The sequence below is a fragment of the Erythrolamprus reginae genome, chromosome 8, assembly GCF_031021105.1.
Source record: "Erythrolamprus reginae isolate rEryReg1 chromosome 8, rEryReg1.hap1, whole genome shotgun sequence".
Lineage (NCBI taxonomy): Eukaryota > Metazoa > Chordata > Lepidosauria > Squamata > Dipsadidae > Erythrolamprus > Erythrolamprus reginae.
Window position 1 is genome coordinate 50,408,900 of NC_091957.1, and position 20,759 is coordinate 50,429,658.

The window sequence follows — 20,759 nt, forward strand, 5'->3', positions numbered from 1 at the left end:
CCTCGGGCCGTTCCATTTATGTATGGTTTGTTTGGGATGCATGACTGTTTTTTATATTAAGGGTTTTAAACTGTTCTTTTTTAACCATTAGATTTGTACTATGTATTGTTGTTGTAAGCGCTCCGAGTCTCCGGAGAGGGGCGGCATACAAATCAAACAAACAAACAAACAAATTACTAAAAGTATAACTATGTCATTGATTTTAGAGAAAATGTTTTTAAAAAACCAATATAAGTTTATTTAAAAAGAAGAATTGAAGCTACGTAAGACACTTGAAAAAAAAATGAGCAATCCCCCCTGTTCTTGATCACTATAAGCCAGTTCTGATGTTATTGATCGATACTTACATCAATCATGACTCTTGAGAGACAACAAGCCACACAAGAAATTGTGATGTGCCTCTTAAGAATGCTGAACTAGATCACATCTCCCTCTGGGTATGAATGGCGCATTTGCAAATATACATATCCCTTATCGCTTTGATTTTTTAAACGACGTAAGCATTTGTAAATATCTATGGCAAATGCACTTACCCCTGAATATATGAACCTTCATTTGAGAAGTCAATGTCAGCCAGAGGTCTACATTTATGGGTTGTTATGAAGAAAAGAAAAAGGCATTTTGGGTGTTTTGCCCGGAAGACGGAGGGCCTGCTTAACTGATAACTTGGGGGTTCCTCTTTGATCCCATTTCCCATCCACTGGTGTTGTGATTCAGCCTGAGGCTCCTCAGGGACCGGCTGCGTCTCTGCTGGATCCATGCCCGGAGGAGGAGGACAGTGAACAGGAGGGTGAGGAACAGGCAGATGGGGGAGAGGAAAGTCAGGAAGAGGATGAGGAGAGCAGCCTGAGAGCCCCCCGGGGGGGGGCTCTACCCAGCCAGTAGCCTGGACTCATTGGATGAGGAAGCACAGGCTATAATTGACATGAGACAGCGACGTGCAGCTCAGAGACGGGACCAATTAGAAAGGTATTGGCACCACTGAATAGGCAACAGCTGGGTTTGGGTGTGGTTCTCCTCAGCAGGGTTTAAAAGGCAGGCCAGCCCTTGAAGCCATGTGGAGCGTTATCAACTGGAAGTTCTGTGACACTGCTTTGTTTCTCGGCGTCTCTTATCTTGGCTTGTGGCCTAGAAGTCTGGAAGACTTGGGGGAGGCGTATGTTTGTTATCTCCAGCGTTGTTTTTGCCAGCAAGAATCCTGTTTTACTTCATGGCCTTCGTGAAACATCTTTGAAGTTCCAGCGTGTTCCTGTTTGTAAGGACATTTTCTGTTACCTGTGTTTGCTTTGAATTATATAAACTGCCTTTGCTTTTTACCAGTGTGTCTGGATTCTCTTTTTGGGTTGGTGTTTGCTTCTGGAGGGACCCAGACAGAACAACTGGTATCCAGGAGCCAAAAATAAAATGGGCAATGAGAATGCGTCCGTGTATGAGAGAGAGAAAGAGATCACAAGGAGTTAAGACAAAGAGGCTTGTTAGAAAAGAAGTGAGTAAGCTTCTAAAACAGGACACTCCCAGGGGTTAACTACTTCAGTGACAAGTATTTTTAAAACTGCAGGTGTTCATCATTATTTGTAAAGAGAGAGGAACAATTACAAAGACCTTTAGGGAGATTGTAATAGGTTAAGGCAATTATCAAAGATTACAACGAGTTTACACATTACTTCTTGTGTGTATGCGTGAGTCTGGTGTGTGTTGAGGGCAAAGGGAGGGAGGGAAGCTTCTTCATTCAACACTGGTAAAATTGCCCGTGAACCTGTTTATTGCCAGGATCTGTTTTAAATCAGACTCAAAGTCTTACGTATTTTGAAGGAACATTCCCACTGGATGTAGTAATGTAATTAGAGCAGCTTGGTATTACGAATTCTCCGCTACAGAGTCAGATATTTGGAGACCTCTCTGCTCATTCTGTTAAATCGGGAGCTAGATCTTGATGTCAAATTCCTATTTCAACAGCACAACTCTCCGGGTTGGGCATTTTCAGCCTCTGTATTGATTCATTACATGCCATCCAATTGTAATGGACTCCTAGCAACCAACAGAGAGCCAGGATGATCACTGCCTAACCTGGTTTTTCACCTCTGAAATGTGAGTAGCAAAAATTAAAATCATTTAAAAATTAAATTGAATTGTTGAATTGGCTCACAGTGAATTGGCCACTGTCAACAGCAAGATAGCCATGGAAAGCTGACTTGTTCTTCCTCCTCCTCCTCCTCCTCCTCCTCCTCCTCCTCCTCCTCTTCTTTTCCTTCTCCTTCTCCTTCTCCCTCTCCTTCTTCTTCTCTGGGTTGGGTATGGGACCCAAACCCATACCCAATCCCCAGACAAAATACAACAACCACTCAGAAGCCAAATCTCAGTGGCACCTCCAACTGCTGCACCCCTCTCTGACACCCACACAAAGCAAACCAACCGTAAACATATAGCCAGACCACAAACTCAGAGCCAAACTAAAACCCAGGAGGTTACACCACAGACATACTTTACAAAGCAGCTGACTAGTCTGCAGGCATCAACTGCAACAACTACTCAGGATCTGCAAACATCAACTAATCTGCAAACATCAAATGCATCAATTACTCAAGGTATTGCCCTATCCACTAATCAGGATGATTCAACACAGTCAAACAACCTGCTTGCAGTTTGTGAACCAACAATCCAAATCCACCCACCAGGATTTATAGAGGGACAGCAGCTCAGACCACGCCTTGTTCTCCCTAGCACGAAGTTTAAAGCACTAGCCTGAAGATGACGAGTGAGACCTCATTGAAACGTCACCAAGATTCTATCAATCTGACATGGGAAAAGACTCAAATTCACCAAGACCTACATACCTGTACCTGTGAAAATATATCTATCTATCTACCTACCTACCTACCTACCTACCTACCTATCTACCTATCTACCTATCTACCTATCTACCTATCTACCTATCTACCTACCTACCTACCTACCTACCTATCTACCTATCTACCTATCTACCTATCTACCTACCTACCTATCTATCTCTAGGTGTGAACTTTTCAGTTGGGGACCATATCATGAAATATGGAGTAGTGCCAAAAAAGAAGGGTAGAATAAGTGTGCTCTGTAACTACATATTAGTTCAGAAAATATGAATTAGGTCAATTTGTGTTAAATTAAACTATTTAGTCCATCTTCCCTATCTTCAAAGCACTAAAAAAAAAAGAGGACAGATTTGTCATTTAATATTTCTCCCTCCTGGCTTGTATCACCCCACTTAACTTTCTAGAATCTGGGTTCTCCAAAGAGAGCTTTAACAAGGGAAAGCCTGTTTTTGGCTCTTGTACTAACTCCATGCTCTACTGGCTCAAATCGCAAATACTGTGATTCTCAACTTTTGTTTCCTTCCAATAATCAATACTCTTGATCGATGGCCTCAGCACCAAGCGTTATAACAAGAGTTATTTTAGATCCTTTCCACTTTACGGTGTGAATTCCCTGTATGTTTATTCAGCAGTAACTTTCCTTCCATCTAACGGCACTTTCCTTGAAATGACAAATACGCTGATTTCATTCTGCTATTGCCAGAAATTAAGATTCACCTGCTGTGTGCAGTTACGCCTTGGCTTACAACAGTTCACTTAATGACTGTGAAGTTATGGCAGCACTGGAAAAAGTCAACTTGTGACCGGTTTTTGTGACAGCATGCCCATAGTCACATGATTTACATTCAGATGCTTGGCAACCATGACGGGGTTCCAACTTACCACCACTACCGGTGGTGATGAGTACGTAGCTCTGGGTAATCGGCAGGAGCGCATGTACGTCAGAGCAAGATTTGGCTTCTGCACATGCTCAGGAAGCAAATCTTGCGAGAAAATGTGCGGGTGCACCAGAATATCTCCGAGACCGCCTGCTGCCGCACGAATCCCAGCGACCGATTAGGTCCCACAGAGTTGGCCTTCTCCGGGTCCCGTCAACTAAACAATGTCGGTTGGCGGGCCCCAGGGGAAGAGCCTTCTCTGTGGCGGCCCCGACCCTCTGGAACCAACTCCCCCCGGAGATTAGAACTGCCCCTACTCTCCTTGCCTTTCGTAAGCTCCTTAAGACCCACCTGTGTCGTCAGGCATGGGGGAACTGAGACATCTCCCCCGGGCATATACAATTTATGAATGGTATGTGTGTATGTATGTGTGTTTAGAAATTGGGGCTTTTAAAATGTTTTTAGTAGAAATTTAGATTTGTTATAAATTGTTTTTCACTTTGTTGTGAGCCGCCCCGAGTCTGCGGAGAGGGGCGGCATACAAATATAAATAAATAAATAAATAAATAAATAAATAAATAAATAAATAAATAAATAAATAAATAAATAAATAAATAAATAAATAAATAAATAAATAAATAAATAAATAAATAAATAAATAAATAAATAAATAAATAAATAAATAAATAAACAAACAAACAAACAAACAAACAAACAAATAAATAAATAAATTTGCTGATTTTTTTTTCCATGCATGCGCGGAAGCAAAAAAATCACCGAAAATCCCTGAAATTTCACACATGCATCCTCTCCCACTTCCTGCGTATGCGGAGGAAGCCAATCTTGCAAGGAAATGTGCAGGCGCATGAGAATTTGGTGACTTTTTTGCTTTTGTGCATGTGTTGGAGCAAAAAATTTCACACATGCATCCTCTTCCATTTCCTGCATATGTGCAGGAAGCAAATCTTGTGAGGAAATGTGCGGGCGCATGAGATTTTGGAATTTTTTTGGTTTCGTGCATGTGCGGAAGCAAGAAATTGCCAAAAATCTGTGAAATTTCTTCTCTTCCTGTGTATGCACAGGAAGCAAATCTTGTGAGAAAATGTGCGGGCGCATTAGATTTTGGTGATTTTTTTGCTTTCATGCATGCGCAAAATAGCGCACCCTAGTGGCTGGCAAACCACGCTAGATAAATGCGACATTCTGTGATAAGCCACTCTGTCTGTATGGCGGGACCCAGTGGAAGAGCCTTATCTGTGGTGGCCCTGAACCTCTGGAACCAGCTCTCCCCGGAGATTAGAACTGCCCCCACCCTCCTTGCCTTTCGTAAACTCCTCAAAACCCACCTCTGCCGTCAGGCATGGGGGAATTGAGACATCTCCCCCAGGCCTAAACAGTTTATGCACGGTATGTTTCTGTGTATGTTTGCTTTTAATAAGGGTTTTTTAGTGTTTTTAAATTATTAGATTTGTTGGACATTGTTTTATTGTTGTTGTGAGCCACCCAGAGTCTCCGGAGAGGAGCGGCATGCAAATCTAATGAATGAATGAATGAATGAATGAATGAATGAATGAATGAATGAATAAAATCTTTTGTCTACGTGACATTCTATAAGTGCCAGATCAGCAATTAAGTTGATTACTGACATTCCATACATTTCTCCCCTTCCCTTGGAAGACATGCTTCCTTATCAGTTGCAAACAGCTCTGGAGGAGATCTCCATAAAAGCACATAGGCAATGAAACAACACAATTGATCATTCACTGCCCACCAGGTAAAACACAAGCCCACCCATGCATTGAATCATCCAACAGGTTCCTGTATTCTCTAATACCCAATGAGATGTAACTTTATTATTATTATTATTATTATTATTATTATTATTATTATTATTATTATTATTATTATTAATTATTATTATTATTGTTTGTTTGTTTGTTTGTTTGTTTGTTTGTTTGTTTGTTTATTCATTCATTCATTCATTCATTCATTCATTCATTTATTAGATTTGTATGCCACCCCTCTCCGAAGACTCGGAACAGCTTGATGACTAATGGGTGATAATAAAAGGGGATAAAGGCCTTATCCAAAAAAGAATTGCCTTCCCCACATGATCCCATGCTGCTTCTTGCCTCATGATTGACAACAATAGAGAAGCCAGATTCATCTAACAACCACAATTATTCACTTAACCAATGTGACCAGAAAAGTTCCAAAGCTTCATTTAACCAATTTTTCACTTAGCAACATCATTTTTGGGCTCAATTGTGTTTTTGTAAGTTCAGGATTTCCTGTACTGTTTTCTGTTGCATCTTTCTAGTTTTAGTTGTTGCATATTTTTAAAAGCACTTTTGTATATGCGTGTGTGTGTTTTCTGCCCTATGAAATTGCCTAAATTGCTTAAATATAAGTGGTGGGTATACTTTCTTCCTTTGCATCTTTACACAAGTCTGAGATAATTCACAGCTATCCAGTGTATTAAAGATATAGCAAAAGCAAAGGAAGCAATAAATAGTGATGATGCAAGGGGGAAAAAAACTCTAGAAATAAAGTGAGATTTTTTTTTTTAATGCAATCAAGCACTAGGTTCAGTTTAGGAATCAGTGAAATTACAGAAACATAAAAAGTGAGCCTTTTTTTGGGGGGGGGGAATCTGAGCTTTTATATTCACTCCTTTGTTTGCTTGTATATTTGTTACCACTAAATCACTTGCTCTACTCAATAAAAAGGCACATAATTAAGGAAATATGACACAGTGTTCGCCCATAAGGCTAGAGAAGGTATTTTGTCACCATTATAGCTCATTATATGAAATTGTCACCTCTTTGCAAGATATAGATGAGAACCCCTGAATTAACATTATTTCCTCCTCCAGTGGTGCCAAGGAAAATAATCAAGATTAAAGACGGAGTAGCCAGTAGCTTTTCTCTCATTTGCTGTTTCTTCCAGAACTGTTTGAAGGCGGTATATTGAGAATATTAGTTTAGTACATGGATGCATAATTTCCATTAGGCCATTGGCCCGCTTTGCATGACCCACCGGCTTCTGAAAGTTGGTAAAGCTAGGTTCTCAATTGGGAAGTGGGAGGGAAGGCTAAAGTTGTTAAAGGAATAAATGGTACATTACCCATGTGCACAATTAAGGCACACACTTAAGAATCTTGCTTTCTCAACCCCAAGCTATGCCAATGACCCACCCCTTCTCACTCAGGGAATGTGGGCTATGGATACGCAACGCATCCTGCTTTGGAATGGAAGAGTCTAAGGATCACAAGAATGTTTGATTTCATTAAGATGGACCACACCGGACTGGTCTAGAGTTTTCAAGAAGTAATTCATTCAGAACTGGTCTGTGATCATTTTAGGCGTGGTCCAAAGAGGTCCATTTTCACAATACAGTGGTACCTCTACCTAAGAACGCCTCCACTTATGAACTTTTCTAGATAAGAACCGGATGTTCAAGATTTTTTTGCCTCTTCTCAAGAACCATTTTCCACTTACAACCCTGAGCCTCCAAAAAGGTGGGGAAAAGCCTCCATGGGGCCTCTCTAGGAATCTCCTGGGAGGAAACAGGGCCTCCACCCTCCCTGTGGTATCCCCAATCGCACACATTATTTGCTTTTACTATGGGAAAAATTGCTTCTTCTTACAAACTTTTCTACTTAAAAACCTGGTCACAGAATGAATTAAGTTTTAAGTAGAGGTATCTTGCTTGTTGAATGGGCATGTCCTGCAGAAAAGCCACAATGTTCTATCCTCCAAATTATTTGTTTCTACACAAGTCTGGAGCCAGAAAACAGTGGTGGTGCCTCACGTATCCCAGCGACTGGTCAGGTCCCACAAAGTCGGCCTTCTCCAGGTCCAGTCAGCCAGGCAATGCCATCTGGCAGGGCCTAGGGGAAGAACCTTCTTGGTGGTGGCTCCAGCCCTTTGAACAAACTCCCTCCAGAGATTCGTACCCTTCCTATCTTCCTGGCCTTTTGCAAGGCCCTGAAGGCCCATCTCTGCCAACAGGCATGGGGATGTGGTGGTGGCATGAATGTTGAGATCTAACTCTGGCCAGTGATGAGCTGGCAAAATTTTTACTGCCACACTGTGGGTGTGACTTATTTTGTGGGTGTGGCTTATGGTCATGTGACTGGTAGGAGTGGCTTGCCAGCCATGTGACCAAGTGGGAGTGGCTTGCTCAACATGTAACTGGGGGTGGCTTAAAGATCATGTGACTGGGTGGGAGTGGCTTACCGACTAAGATTTAAGCTATAGTCTGTTTTTTAAGTGTTCCCTTTGTATTTTTTGGAGCAGTATAGTTTAAGATGTGTTGTGAATCCAGAACATTTGATTAATTGAATAAACCATAGTTCTAAAAGGCAAATTCTTATGTTTCAGCAGCTAAAAAATGTAAGAAGCACGTAAGTATACCACGGAGTGGGTTAATTCCATACTATATAGAAAAGTTGATTTATATAGGAATTTTGCAACATGTGTATGTGTGCTTGACAAATTTCCTGATGCTACACTCTGCTCAAAATTGTGGAAAGCTTTGATTTTGGTGCACCACTGTGAGCATCGAACTGTTTTTGCTAAAACAGATAATGAACCAATACTTACAGTATTGTGTAAAATCACGCCTTGTTTAAGGGAAGACTTCAGATTTTACTTCAAAATATCTCTTATGCAAATGAAATAGATACTTCATTGTCATTGTATGTGTATACACTGTATGCACAAACAACAAAAGTCACATGACATTAGAGACCAGTCCCGACACACATAACAATCCAAAAATAAAATAAAATGAAATAAGATAATGATAATAAGATAAGATAAGAAATAAGATAAAATTAAATTAAATTAAAAATGTCACACCCACCACAAATCCCCCAACCTGGACCACCCAAACATCTACACAACAGACCAAGTAATTCAACATTTCCATCTCTTTCAAGAAACTCCACTTCTTTTTCTCAAAATGAATAGTATTAGTATATTTACTAATAAGCCTTATAAGACTTGAAAGAGTACAGACAGTATTCAATTAATCACTGCAAAAGTGCAAATAATATTGAAATTTATCTGTAGCGTGTAAGACAATAATCCTAATAAGGCTCATTTAATATCAGATTACTCAGAACAGGAAGGATTTTTCTCTCCCCCACCAAAATAAACTGCTATTTGAGTTAGCAAAAAATATCATGGATTTTTGGTATATGTCAGGGCTGGTTCTAACTCAGCTCGCTGCCAGTTCACTTCCTTTTGCGCTGAGTGGCCATGCCTCATTGGCGCGCACTTGCAAAGCGCACATGTGCATGTGCAGGGCCAGAAAATCCATTTTTAAAAAGTCCCCAAACAAATGGCGATACATGCACCAGCTTCTGTGCATGTGTAGAAGGAAAAAAAAAACCAGAAAAAATATTTAAAAATTAAGCCCAAACAAATGGTGATGCATGAGCAGTGCCATAAAATTGGCTTCTGTGCATGCGCAGAAGAAAAACATCTGAAAAAATCCTCCCCCCAAATATCCCCCCTCTTCTGCCTGACCGGCCTCAAGCAATGATTAACGGTCCAGGAAAGAAGGTCAGACACACACGTGCATAGTTAGTCAGCAAACTTGTATTAAACAGTAAAGAAAAAGTCTAAAGCAAACGTCCTTACTTTCAGGAGTAACCCACAGGTTGAGTTGAAAATTCAGTCAGCTACAAAGTTCATGGAAAAGCAAACAAATACAAAAGTCACGTAGCATAAATGTTCCAAGAGGTCTCTGAATTTTCACAGCACAAAAGCAGCAGCTTGTCCCAGAGTTTTCAACTCCCACAACGCTGAGTTGAAATCCAAGAGCAGAAACTTCAAAGCAGGAACAACGACGCCACACAAACCACCCAGATAAACAGCCACAGTTTGCCTTGGCCCCGTTCTCTTTTTATGCCATTAGCCCTCATTAAGGGAACCACACCCAGCCCAGGTGTGCTTATCATGCCTTATCATGCTCCTTAAAGCGATCCCTTCTTTGTAAGGCCCTTCGGTTGCGTAAATTAATGTATTGTCCTGCAGACGAACTGAGAGAGGACAAACTGTCCGACGAACTGCCAGTCCCCTCCCCTGAGCTGTCTGCTAATTCTTCCTGGCTCTCTGCCACATCTTCCTGACTGTCTGCTACATCTTCCTGGCTGTCAGCCACATCTTCCTGACTGTCTGCTACATCTTCCTGGCTGTCAGCCAGGCTTTCACAGTCACTGTGTGCCGCGTCTCCCCCATCTGTGGGGGCAACAGCTGGCCCAGGCCCAAACACAACACCCCCCAAAGTCAAAAACAAAAGACAATGCATGTGCAGTGCCAGAAACCCAATTTCTGTACAAGCACAGAAGAAGAAAAAAACCCAGATTTTTTTTAAAAAATAATCCCCAAAAAACAGGCCAAAAACAATTGCTGACGTATGCAGTGTTGGAAACTCAGCTTTTCCTCATGCACAGAAAACAAAAACATCCACCACCACCACCCAAAGCCAAAAATAAATGGTAATGCATGCACAATGCCAAAAACTCGGCTTTTGCACATGCACAGGAAAAAAAAAATGGGGAAAAATTAGAAAAGAAAAAAATTTCAAGGAAATTTTTTTGAAAAAGGAAGGCAGCATCAACGGACTGGCACCGACAGACCTGGTTCGGTGACATCATTGTGACATCAATGTCCTCAGAGAGGGGCGGCATACAAATCTAATAAATAATAATAATAATAATAATAATAATAATAATAATAATAATAATAATAATCACCAGCAGTTTGCTACCTCTGCTTTTTGGCATATGTGAATCTTAATAGATAAGAAATCCCCATGTGCCTCATTTTTGAAGCTTTGAGAGGAAAGAACTCTCTCTCTCCCCCTTTTAACATTAATGACTAAAAAATAAGACACAGTCAGAATCGGAAAGAAATCTTGCCGGAGAAGGAATTTGGACAAAATGTCAAAGACCAAAATCTTATTAGAGACAAATTCACAAAGAGTGACATACTGCTGAGAGGAGGGTAGGCAGCAATGGCTTAACTAACTCCAACCACCATTGTTTAAACTATGAAAAAGAAAGAAGAAAACCCAGAAATAATATTTCCAGCCTTTGCCACTGTCGTTAACTTTTTCATTTCCAGCACAAAAGAGAAGCAAAGGCCAAGGACATCGTTTGTCGGAGAAGGGATAAAATACAGAAGGGTGAGTAAGAAAGAAGTTGCTAACTCTATTCTTGCCCGCTGTTTTTAGGTCTATTTATTTAGGCCCTTGTTTAGTGTAGAACATGGAAAGGGTGGGGTTAAACTTCAGCATCAAATTCCAAATGCTATGGTGGATGAGCTACTCTGCCAGGATGGGTATATCTGACATGGCTGCAGGAATTTCAGACATGCACTAGTTTCAATTTCCTTCCGAATGAAGTAGGTGACCTTTTTTTAGTGCATGTTGTTGAACCTTCCTTCCTTCCTTCCTTCCTTCCTTCCTTCCTTCCTTCCTTCCTTCCTTCCTTCCTTCCTTCTGTAAAGCAAACTGTGGAGTATTGTGTGATCCACAAGCAGTGGAATTCTTTGTGATTATATCCAAGCTCAACCATGAAACTTTCTAATGGAATTAAAGTAAGTCCTTCCTTCCTTCCTTCCTTCCTTCCTTCCTTCCTTCCTTCCTTCCTTCCCCTGTAAAGCAAACTGTATATTGTGTGATCCACAGGCTGTGGAACTATTTGTGATTATATCCAAGCTCAACTGTGAAAGTTCCTACTGGAATTGAAGTCCTTCCTTCCTTCCTTCCTTCCTTCCTTCCTTCCTTTCCTTCCTTCCTTCCCTCCTTCCCTCCCTCCTTCCTTCCTTTCCTCCTTCCTTCCCTCATTCCTTTCATCCCTCCCTCTTTCCCCCCTGTAAAGCAAGTCCTTCCTTCCTTCCTTCCTTCCTTCCCTCCCTCCTTCCCCCTGTAAAGCAAGTCCTTCCTTCCTTCCCTCCTTCCTTCCTTCCCTTCCTTCCCTCATTCCTTCCTTCCCTCCCTCCTTCCCCCCCTGTAAAGCAAGTCCGTCTGTCCTTCTGTCCTTCCTTCCCTCCCTCCCTCCCTCCCTCCCTCCCACCCACCCTCTTAAAGGACTATTCCTTTCATTCATATTCAACACTCTGACCTGCTGCTTTTTCTTCACTGGCTACAAAACATGATTTTTTTTTTACCAACTCATCCTAGCACCACCCATTCAGTTCTGCTCAACAAATGGGGTTTTAATGATTGGTATTTAATTAGTGTGCACAATAGCGGCTTTATTGATTTTACTGATATATGCCTAGTTATAGGAGTGTGCTAATGAAGTAATTGATCACAGGACATATCTGCTGAGTTACAGAAATCGTGTAACAAATTGGAAGCCTGATGTTAAACAAGTTTCCCCAAGCACAGCCATTTGCTTGCTGAACTCCATCCTTCTCCTTCACCCTTACTTATACGCTGCAAGACGTTGATCGGTGCTTCCTAGTTCTATTTAAAAAGCAATGTGATATTTCTTTGTCCTAAGGCCCTTTCAGAGTTTGCTCAGGAAGATGCAACTTTGTCCTTTTACATTTGTTTGCAATACAAATTCAGCTTCAAGATACAAACATTCAAAAGATAAAGATAGATAGGTAGATAGTAGATAGATAGATAGATAGATAGATAGATAGATAGATAGATAGATAGGTAGGTAGGTAGGTAGGTAGGTAGGTAGGTAGGTAGGTAGGTAGGTGGGATAGATAGATAGATAGATAGATAGATAGATAGATAGATAGATAGATAGATAGATAGATAGATAGATAGATAGATAGATAGATAGATAGAATAATGATGATGATGGTGGTGGGTGGGTGGGTGGGTGGGTAGGTAGGTAGGTAGATAGATAGATAGATAGATAGATAGATAGATAGATAGATAGATAGATAGATAGATAGATAGATAGATAGATAGATAGATAGATAGATAGCAATAATTCAAGCCAGGTTAAGGAGGCCCAAATGCAAGCATGGAATATCTCATGGGCATATTTGGACCAACTTCTGTTGTTTATCTACTTCTCTGTTTTATTTTGTTTTCCAAGTTGAACTGTTAAAGAATTCTGGAGCGTTCAACAGCTCGCACATTCATTCGTTCATGCATGCCATTATGGTTATAGCTTCTCAAGTTGTTGGCCAACCTGTGCTTTCTCATGGCAATGATGGTCTTCTTCTGCCACCATTCCCCAGGCAGACGTAATTGTTTCTGAAATAGTGATGGAGGCTATAACTGCATGCTCTAACTGCATTTGCAAGAACAAGGACAGAAAAATTTAAGAACTCTTTGAGAGTGAAAGTTTTATTCCCGTTTTATGAATTCCTAGTTGAACAGTGGGGAGAAATACATAATTGGAAAGAGCTGCAGTGAGCCTTTAAAATCATAATTTTGCAAAGCTCCTCTCGTGCCCAAAGGTACCTAAGCTTGTTGAACTATATGAAAATCTTTACACACAGATAGAATATTTGATGTTCAATAATAAGAAACAGGTGAGAATCCTCTGGCTTAATTTGGAGTTATACCTTGACTTTAGTTCTCTGATCCAGAGAGCTATAGAAAAAACGATGGGAAAGAAACGACACAGGCAGCCAATAAAATTTTCTAGAATAACCACTATATTCTCAGCAAGTGGTTGCAGAAATTTAGAGTAGTACTGAGAATCAGCAAATACCAACTCTGGCTGGCCCCAGAATGGGGTAGGAATGGAGATTTTGCAACATCCTTCCTCCAGGAGTTGGGAGAGAATGTACATTCTGCAGTATCCTTCCCCTGCTATGCCCACTAGGTCACACCATGGCCACCAAGCCACACCCACAAAAAATTGGGGGGGAAAATGGATTTCACCAGGAAAGCCATAAAGGTCTAGCTTTGCCAACAGGCCTGGCGTCATTCAGCTGTCACCTAGCTCCAGCCAAGTAGAATGAATGCTCCTTTTATATTCTGAGTTTTTACTATTTTGATTGTTTTAAATTGTTGTACACTTCCAAGAGTCCACAAGGAGTTAGGTGCCTTAGAAATTTAATTATATACATACATACATACATACATACATACATACATACATACATACATACATACATACACTGCTGAAAAAAATAAAGGGAATACTTAAACAACAGAATATAACTCCAAGTAAATCAAACTTCTGTGAAATCAAACTGTCCACTTAGGAAGCAACATGATTGACAGTCAATTTCACATGCTGTTGTGCAAAGCTGTGCAAATGAAATATTCAGTGAGAATATTTCGTTCATTCAGACCTAGGATGTGCTATTTGAGTGTTCCCTTTATTTATTTATTTTTTGAGCAGTATACATACATACATAAGAGACATGTTCAAATTGAAATAGGATGCACGGATCAAGTTCACATTTTAGGCTTTGGTGGTTGTTTTTAGCATGAGATGAAGTCAGTTGTGTCTGGTTTTTTCATTTTTCTAATCGACCCCATTTTATTCCCAGCCCAAAGGCCCCAAAGCAAATTACAAATATCATCTAAACTCGGCATTAAATTGTTTTTTCTGTTTTTTTTCCTGCTAAATGTGTAAAATTAATACTACACACAGGCACGGATGTTAAGAAATCTGGATGAGGGCTATTTTCAATAATGGGTAGCAATGGTGAGCTCTATTTAGAAGCACGAATTGAAGTTAAAAACATTACCGTGGTTAGGTGATAAGACAATCTGGAATTGCTAGAAAGTAGGACAGGACGTAACATGCACTTCTCTCTCTTTTTATAATATTTTTATTGATTTTCATATTAACATATAATCATTAAACATTCACACACCACATAACAGTGTGCTCAATGTTTTAAGTGCCCACCACCAAACAACATTCATACCCCTCCACCAAAACAAACTTCCAGCAGACGTGGTAGATAAATCCACAGTAACTGAATTTAAACATGTCTGGGATAAACATATATCTATCCTAAGATGAAATACAGAAAATAGTATAAGGGCAGACTAGATGGATCATGAGGTCTTTTTCTGCCGTCAGTCTTCTATGTTTCTATGTTTCTAAAATGGGGCATAATTTCTATAGAGCATTTTAACTCAAGAGCAATATATCTATTTATATATTTTAAAGTGACTCTAATTTATTCTTTATACCTTGGTCTCGAATTCTACTGACCACATATCCTCTCACCTTGTCCCATCATCCCATCAGTTCCCGCAGATTGGTTTCATTGGCCAAATTTATCCTCTTATCCATAATCTCAAACTGAATGTACCGATACCAATTTTGTATTGTCCATTTTGTTGCATCCTTCCAGCCTAGGACTATTACCGCCTGAACGCTTTCTATCATTGCTTCTTTTATTTCTCTAAATACTCCTATCTCGTTCCTTTTGACTAATACCACCATTTCCTTTATAATTGTCCATCATATATTTAACATTAACTATTAGTGTCCCCTTGCACTTATTTCCAAAATCTTTGCAGTAACATGCACTTCTCAAAATCCTCATTGCAATGGTGGGTTGCTGTTGGCTCACACTGGTTGGCCGGTACTAGTAACAAAAATTTGCACCTGCTTGCCGAACCAGCACTGATGGTTGGCTGTCCACACCTCTGTTGGCAGTGTCGGCCACCACAAAGTATAACAACGGTAACGGCATTGTCTTCCAATATGTGGTTGGGTGCAAATCAAAGGGCTGTTTTGAATATAAAGCTTGGCTCTTAGAGGACAAAAAATGGCTTTTACAAGTAGAATTTAACCATTTGCTCTTTATATTTTTTTAAAAAGATCCTCATTTTGAAGAAATATAGGAGTGGGGTTCTGGAGGCAGCGTTTTTTTCAAAATCAAACTGGGGTAGAACTTTTCTAAAGGCTAATGAAAATACGTTGGAGGTAGGAGCAAGTAGTCACTTTGACTTGGTTGGCTAAGCTGCTGCAAATGCAAATTATGAATGTTTTGGCATTTTGTTACAACACCAGAAGTGTATTATGTGATCATGGCAGCAGACAAAACTGATAAACAAATATTCCACATAACTAATTAGAACAGGGATGAAAACCTGGAAGAGGCCTCAGCCCATAACTGCCTCACCACCGGCCAAGAAAGCTGAATTCCAACACATTTAAAGGACAGATTGCTAGTTCCTGTTTGTTTGTCCCACTGAGATGCATTTCCTCAACCAAAATGTGTGGCAGCCAATGTTTCAGCAAGCGGTGTGGCCAGAATCAAACCCAGGGGTGGTATGCTTTCTGCGCCAACTCAGGATGCTCAAACTGCCCAAGGAGCTGCTGATTCAGTTCTACAGAGGAATTATTGAGTCTGTCATCTGCACCACTATAACTGTCTGATGTGGTTCTGCAACCCAACAAGACCGACACAGACTTCAGAGGAGAATCGGAACTGCAGAAAAAACAATGGCTGCCAACCTGCCTTCCATTGAGGACCTGTATACTGCAGGAGTCAAAAAGAGGGTGGGGAAAATATTTACGGATCCCTCGCCTCGTGGACATAAACTATTTCAACTCCTGCCATGAAAATGTGACTACAAAGCACTGCACACCAAGACAACTAGACACAAGAACAGTTTTTTTCCTGAATGCCATCACTCTGCTAAACAAATATTTCCCTCAACACTGTCCAACTATTTACTAAGTCTGTACTACTATTACTAGTTTTTTTTCATAACTAGCCTTAAACATAGGTAGGTAGGTAAGTAGTTAGGTAGATAATAGATAATAGATAATGGATGGATGGATAGATGGATAGTAGATAGATAGATAGATAGATAGATAGATAGATAGATAGATAGGTAGGTAGGTAGGTAGGTAGGTAGGTAGGTAGGGAGGTAGATTAGATTAGATTTATTGGATTTATATGCCGCCCCTCTCCGCAAACTCGGGGCGGCTCACAACAATAATAAAAAACATGGAGGTAGGGAGGTAGGGAGGTAGGAGGAGAGAGAGAGAAACAGACAGACAGACAGAGAGACAGACAGTTAGATGGAGAGAGAGAAAGAAAGAGACAGACAGACAGACAGACCATGTTTTCCCTACAGTAAACTGCTTTGAGAGCTTTTTAGCAACAAATTCATCTTACAATATCTGAAATAGTAGCTGCACATAGAGAGAACCTCCTTATCAAGCCACAAATTCCAGAGTGATTTTTTTTTTTTTAGACTGGTCACATTCCACAACAAGACCTCCTTTCTGGGAGTTGGCTGCAGCTCAGTCAGCCTTCACATTTAATTAATTCTGATACTTAAAAACTCTTCATCTCCCTCAGGAGATGCAAGATAAGACACACAGGTGTTATCACCTCCGGTAAATCAAGGGTTGCTTATATGTCACAACAGGTGTTCTTATGTCAAGAGAAAGCATTGAAAAAGAGGCCCCCAAAGCTAATATTACCCACCGAAACCGGTTGAGCCCAATAGATGTTATTAATTATCCCGGGACAGAGAAAGTTGAAAGATTACTTTCCCCCATATATAATCAAAATTCTGATGATGGTAATTTAAAATAAAAATAAAAATTGAGTGCCAGGTTTTTTCAGAGGGGAAAAAAACCCACAGGGAGGCTATCCAGATCTGAGAAATTCTATTCAGCTTGCAATTTCCTGCCTTTTCAAAGTCAAGAATCCAATAACATGAATTGTGTAATCTAGTTCTGGTCTTTTTTTATTGTAGCTTCACCAGAGGTCAAGACATGTACCACTACTAGGCTGCGGTAGCTGAATAAGCCTTAATGCTTATCCGTTCCTCTGGAAACTATATGCAGCTGTATTAAAAAAAAAACCCATAATCTGGTATTCCACCATTCTTTTTTTTCCCCCCTTTTGTTTGAAAGCATGGGGTAGGTATTTGTGGCAGGGGAATAAAGCATTAAGCATACAAAAAGCATAGAAAACCGATCCTTTGTAATTTTAGCTGACATATTAGCTAAATCGTATCTCACTGTGCTGTCTGAAAAATCAAAATGATGTTCCAGTTGGATCAGATTGATTGAAAGTGAGTTGCAGCTACACAAAAACAGATGAATGCTCCAGAGAGAAGACACCAAATCCTAAATTAAATGCTGCTGTTTACTGGTGGATCAGAATCTCAATACCAGGATGCCTTTGGAGTTCTTTTAAGAACTGAGATTATTATTATTATTATTATTATTATTATTATTATTATTATTATTAATTAATTAATTATTATTTATTTATTAGATTTGTATGCCGCCCCTCTCCGTAGACTCGGGGTGGCTCACAACAATAACAAGAACAATGTAAAAAACAAATCTAATAATTTAAAAAACACTAAAAAACCCATTATTAAAAGCAAACACACACACAAACATTCCATGTATAAACTGTATAGGCCCGGGGGAGATGTGTCAGTTCCCCCATGCCTGACGACAGAGATGGGTCTTAAGAACTTTACGATGTTCAATTATTACATATAATAATAAGGTTCTACATTTGGGCAAGGGGGGGGGGAAGCACAGGTACAGTATATGTGGTACATTGCTCAACAGTAGTATCTGTGACAGGGATCTTGGAATCCTAGTGGACAACCATTTAAATATGAACCAGTAGTGTGCAGCAGCTTCCAAAAAAAGCCAACACAGTTCTAGGATCACGTGAAGTGTTCATACCATTTTATAAGGCCTTGGTAAGGCCGCACTTGGAATATGCATTCAATTTTGGTCACTACAATGTAGAAAGGATGTGGAGACTCTAGAAAGAGTGCAGAGAAGAGCAACAAAGATGATTAGGGGACCGGAGGCTAAAACATATGAAGAATGGTTGCAGGAACTGGGTATGTCTAGTTTAATGAAAAGAAGGACTAGGGGAGACATGATAGCAGTGTTCTAATCTCTCAGGGGTTGCCACAAAGAAGAGGGAGTCAAGCTATTCTCCAAAGTACTTGAGGATGTAAACTAATCAAGGAGAGAAGCAACTTAGAATTAAGTTCCTGACGGTTAGAATAATTAATCAGAGGAACTGCTTGCTCCCAGAAGTTGTGAATGCCCCAACACTGGAAGTTTTTAAGAAGATGTTGGATAACCATTTGTCTGAAGTGGTGTAAGGTTTCTTGCCTAGGCAGGGGGTTGGACTAGAAAACCTCCAAGGTCCTTTCCAACTCTGTTATTCTATTCTAATCTAATTTTATTTATTTATTTTATTTATTTATTTATTTTGTCCAATACATAATACACATTGAAGAGAAAGATATGTAATAATATAAGTAAAGAAAAGAATAGAGGAAAAGATATAAAAGTATAGGTGAACGTATTTGAAAGGAAGAAAAGATAAATGAGATAAGGAAAGACAATTGGACAGGGGACGGAAGGCACACTGGTGCACTTATGCACGCCCCTTACTGACCACTAAGGAACCTGGAGAGGTCAATCGTGGATAGTCTAAGGGAAAAATGTTGGGGGTTAGGAGTTGACACTACTGAGTCAGGTAACGAGTTCCATGCTTTGACAACTCGGTTGCTGAAGTCATATTTTTTACAGTCACGTTTGGAGCGGTTAATATTAAGTTTGAATCTGTTGCGTGCTCTTGTGTTGTTGCAATTGAAGCTGAAGTAGTCATTGACCAGTAGAACGTTGCAGCATATGATCTTGTGGGCAATACTTAGATCGTGTTTTAGGCGACGTAGTTCTAAGCTTTCTAGACCTAGGATTGATAATCTGCTTTCGTAAGGTATTCTGTTTCAAGTGGAGGAGTGAAGGGCTCTTCTGGCGAATTATGAAACGTAAAAGTCTTTATAATTTACGCAGATTTATTTATCTATTTACCACCATGATGGTATGTTGTAACATTAAATAATGTGGTCATTAAGTAAGTCATCCAATGTACAGCCTTTTTTCCCCCATGGCCATAAAGCAAATACCATATTCATTAAGCAAGGCATTGGGTGACTGTTATTTGTTACCTTCCCTCCTAATATCCCATTAACTTTGCTTGTTGGGAAGGTTGTAAGTGGCAATTGTACGAGCGCGTAACACTGCAACTATTGTAAATGTGTGACAGTTACCGAGTGCTCGGATCACAAACACAGCAGCATGGGGATGCTTCAACAGTCATAAGTGCGAAGACCGGACTTAAGTCACATTTTTCAGTGCTGTTGTAACTTCAAAGAATTGCTAAATGAACGGTTATAAGTTGAGGACCAGCTGTAATAAAATAGATTAGTGGATCACTTCCTTCACAAGCACTGTGAAACGAATGTTGTAGAGCTATCTAACACCCAATTAATCAAAACATATGTGTTAGAATTCAGACAATCTCGAGAGGTAATGAAAATACACAACTTGTCCTCCACAGGTCGCTTTTGATTTTTTCACTCTTGCAAACAACAGACCTTTGGATTGCTATGAAAAATAACAACACACTTATTTAAATTATCCTCTAGTTGCCCGACTTTAAAAATCCAGGAAGCAAGTATAAATTGTAGCTCAGGGTTTGTCCAATTTCTGATAATGGGGCATTCGTTATAAAAAGGCCATCTCAAAACTTCCCTATATTGGAACTTGGAGTCAGCTTTGTTAGAATCCCAAGCACCAGGGAAATCAGGAGATTCAGGCAGTTCAAATGAGCATAAAGGTTTATTGCAAGCTTAAGCACTCTACAAGAATCTGGCCAACTAACAGTCAAAGGAAATGAGCGGGAGATAAGAAGGGCATTCAAGGAAGGCTGGATTTAGATTTCTTGAGAGCAAACAGGGATTCATATGACAATTTGAACCCTTTCCTGGGCTCAACCAAGTCACCACATCTCAGACATCAACACTCTCGAAAATGTCCAAAGATACTTCACCAGAAGAGCCCTTCACTCCTCCACTCGAAACAGAATACCCTACGGAAATAGACTAACTATCCTGGGTCTAGAAAGCTTAGAACTGCGGCGCCTAAAACACGATTTAAGTATTGCCCACAAGATCATATGCTGCAACGTCCTGCCTGTCGGCGACTACTTCAGCTTCAACCGCAACAACACAAGAGCACTCAACAGATTCAAACTTAATATTAACCGCTCCA

General features: G+C 40.1%; 1 protein-coding gene across 1 annotated transcript in view; it reads right to left on the reverse strand.

Annotated features, from left to right (window-relative positions):
• Positions 1-20,759, reverse strand: part of PCDH11X (protocadherin 11 X-linked) — a 631,477-nt gene that overhangs the window by 548,454 nt on the left and 62,264 nt on the right. The gene's annotated exons all lie outside the window — the stretch shown is intronic.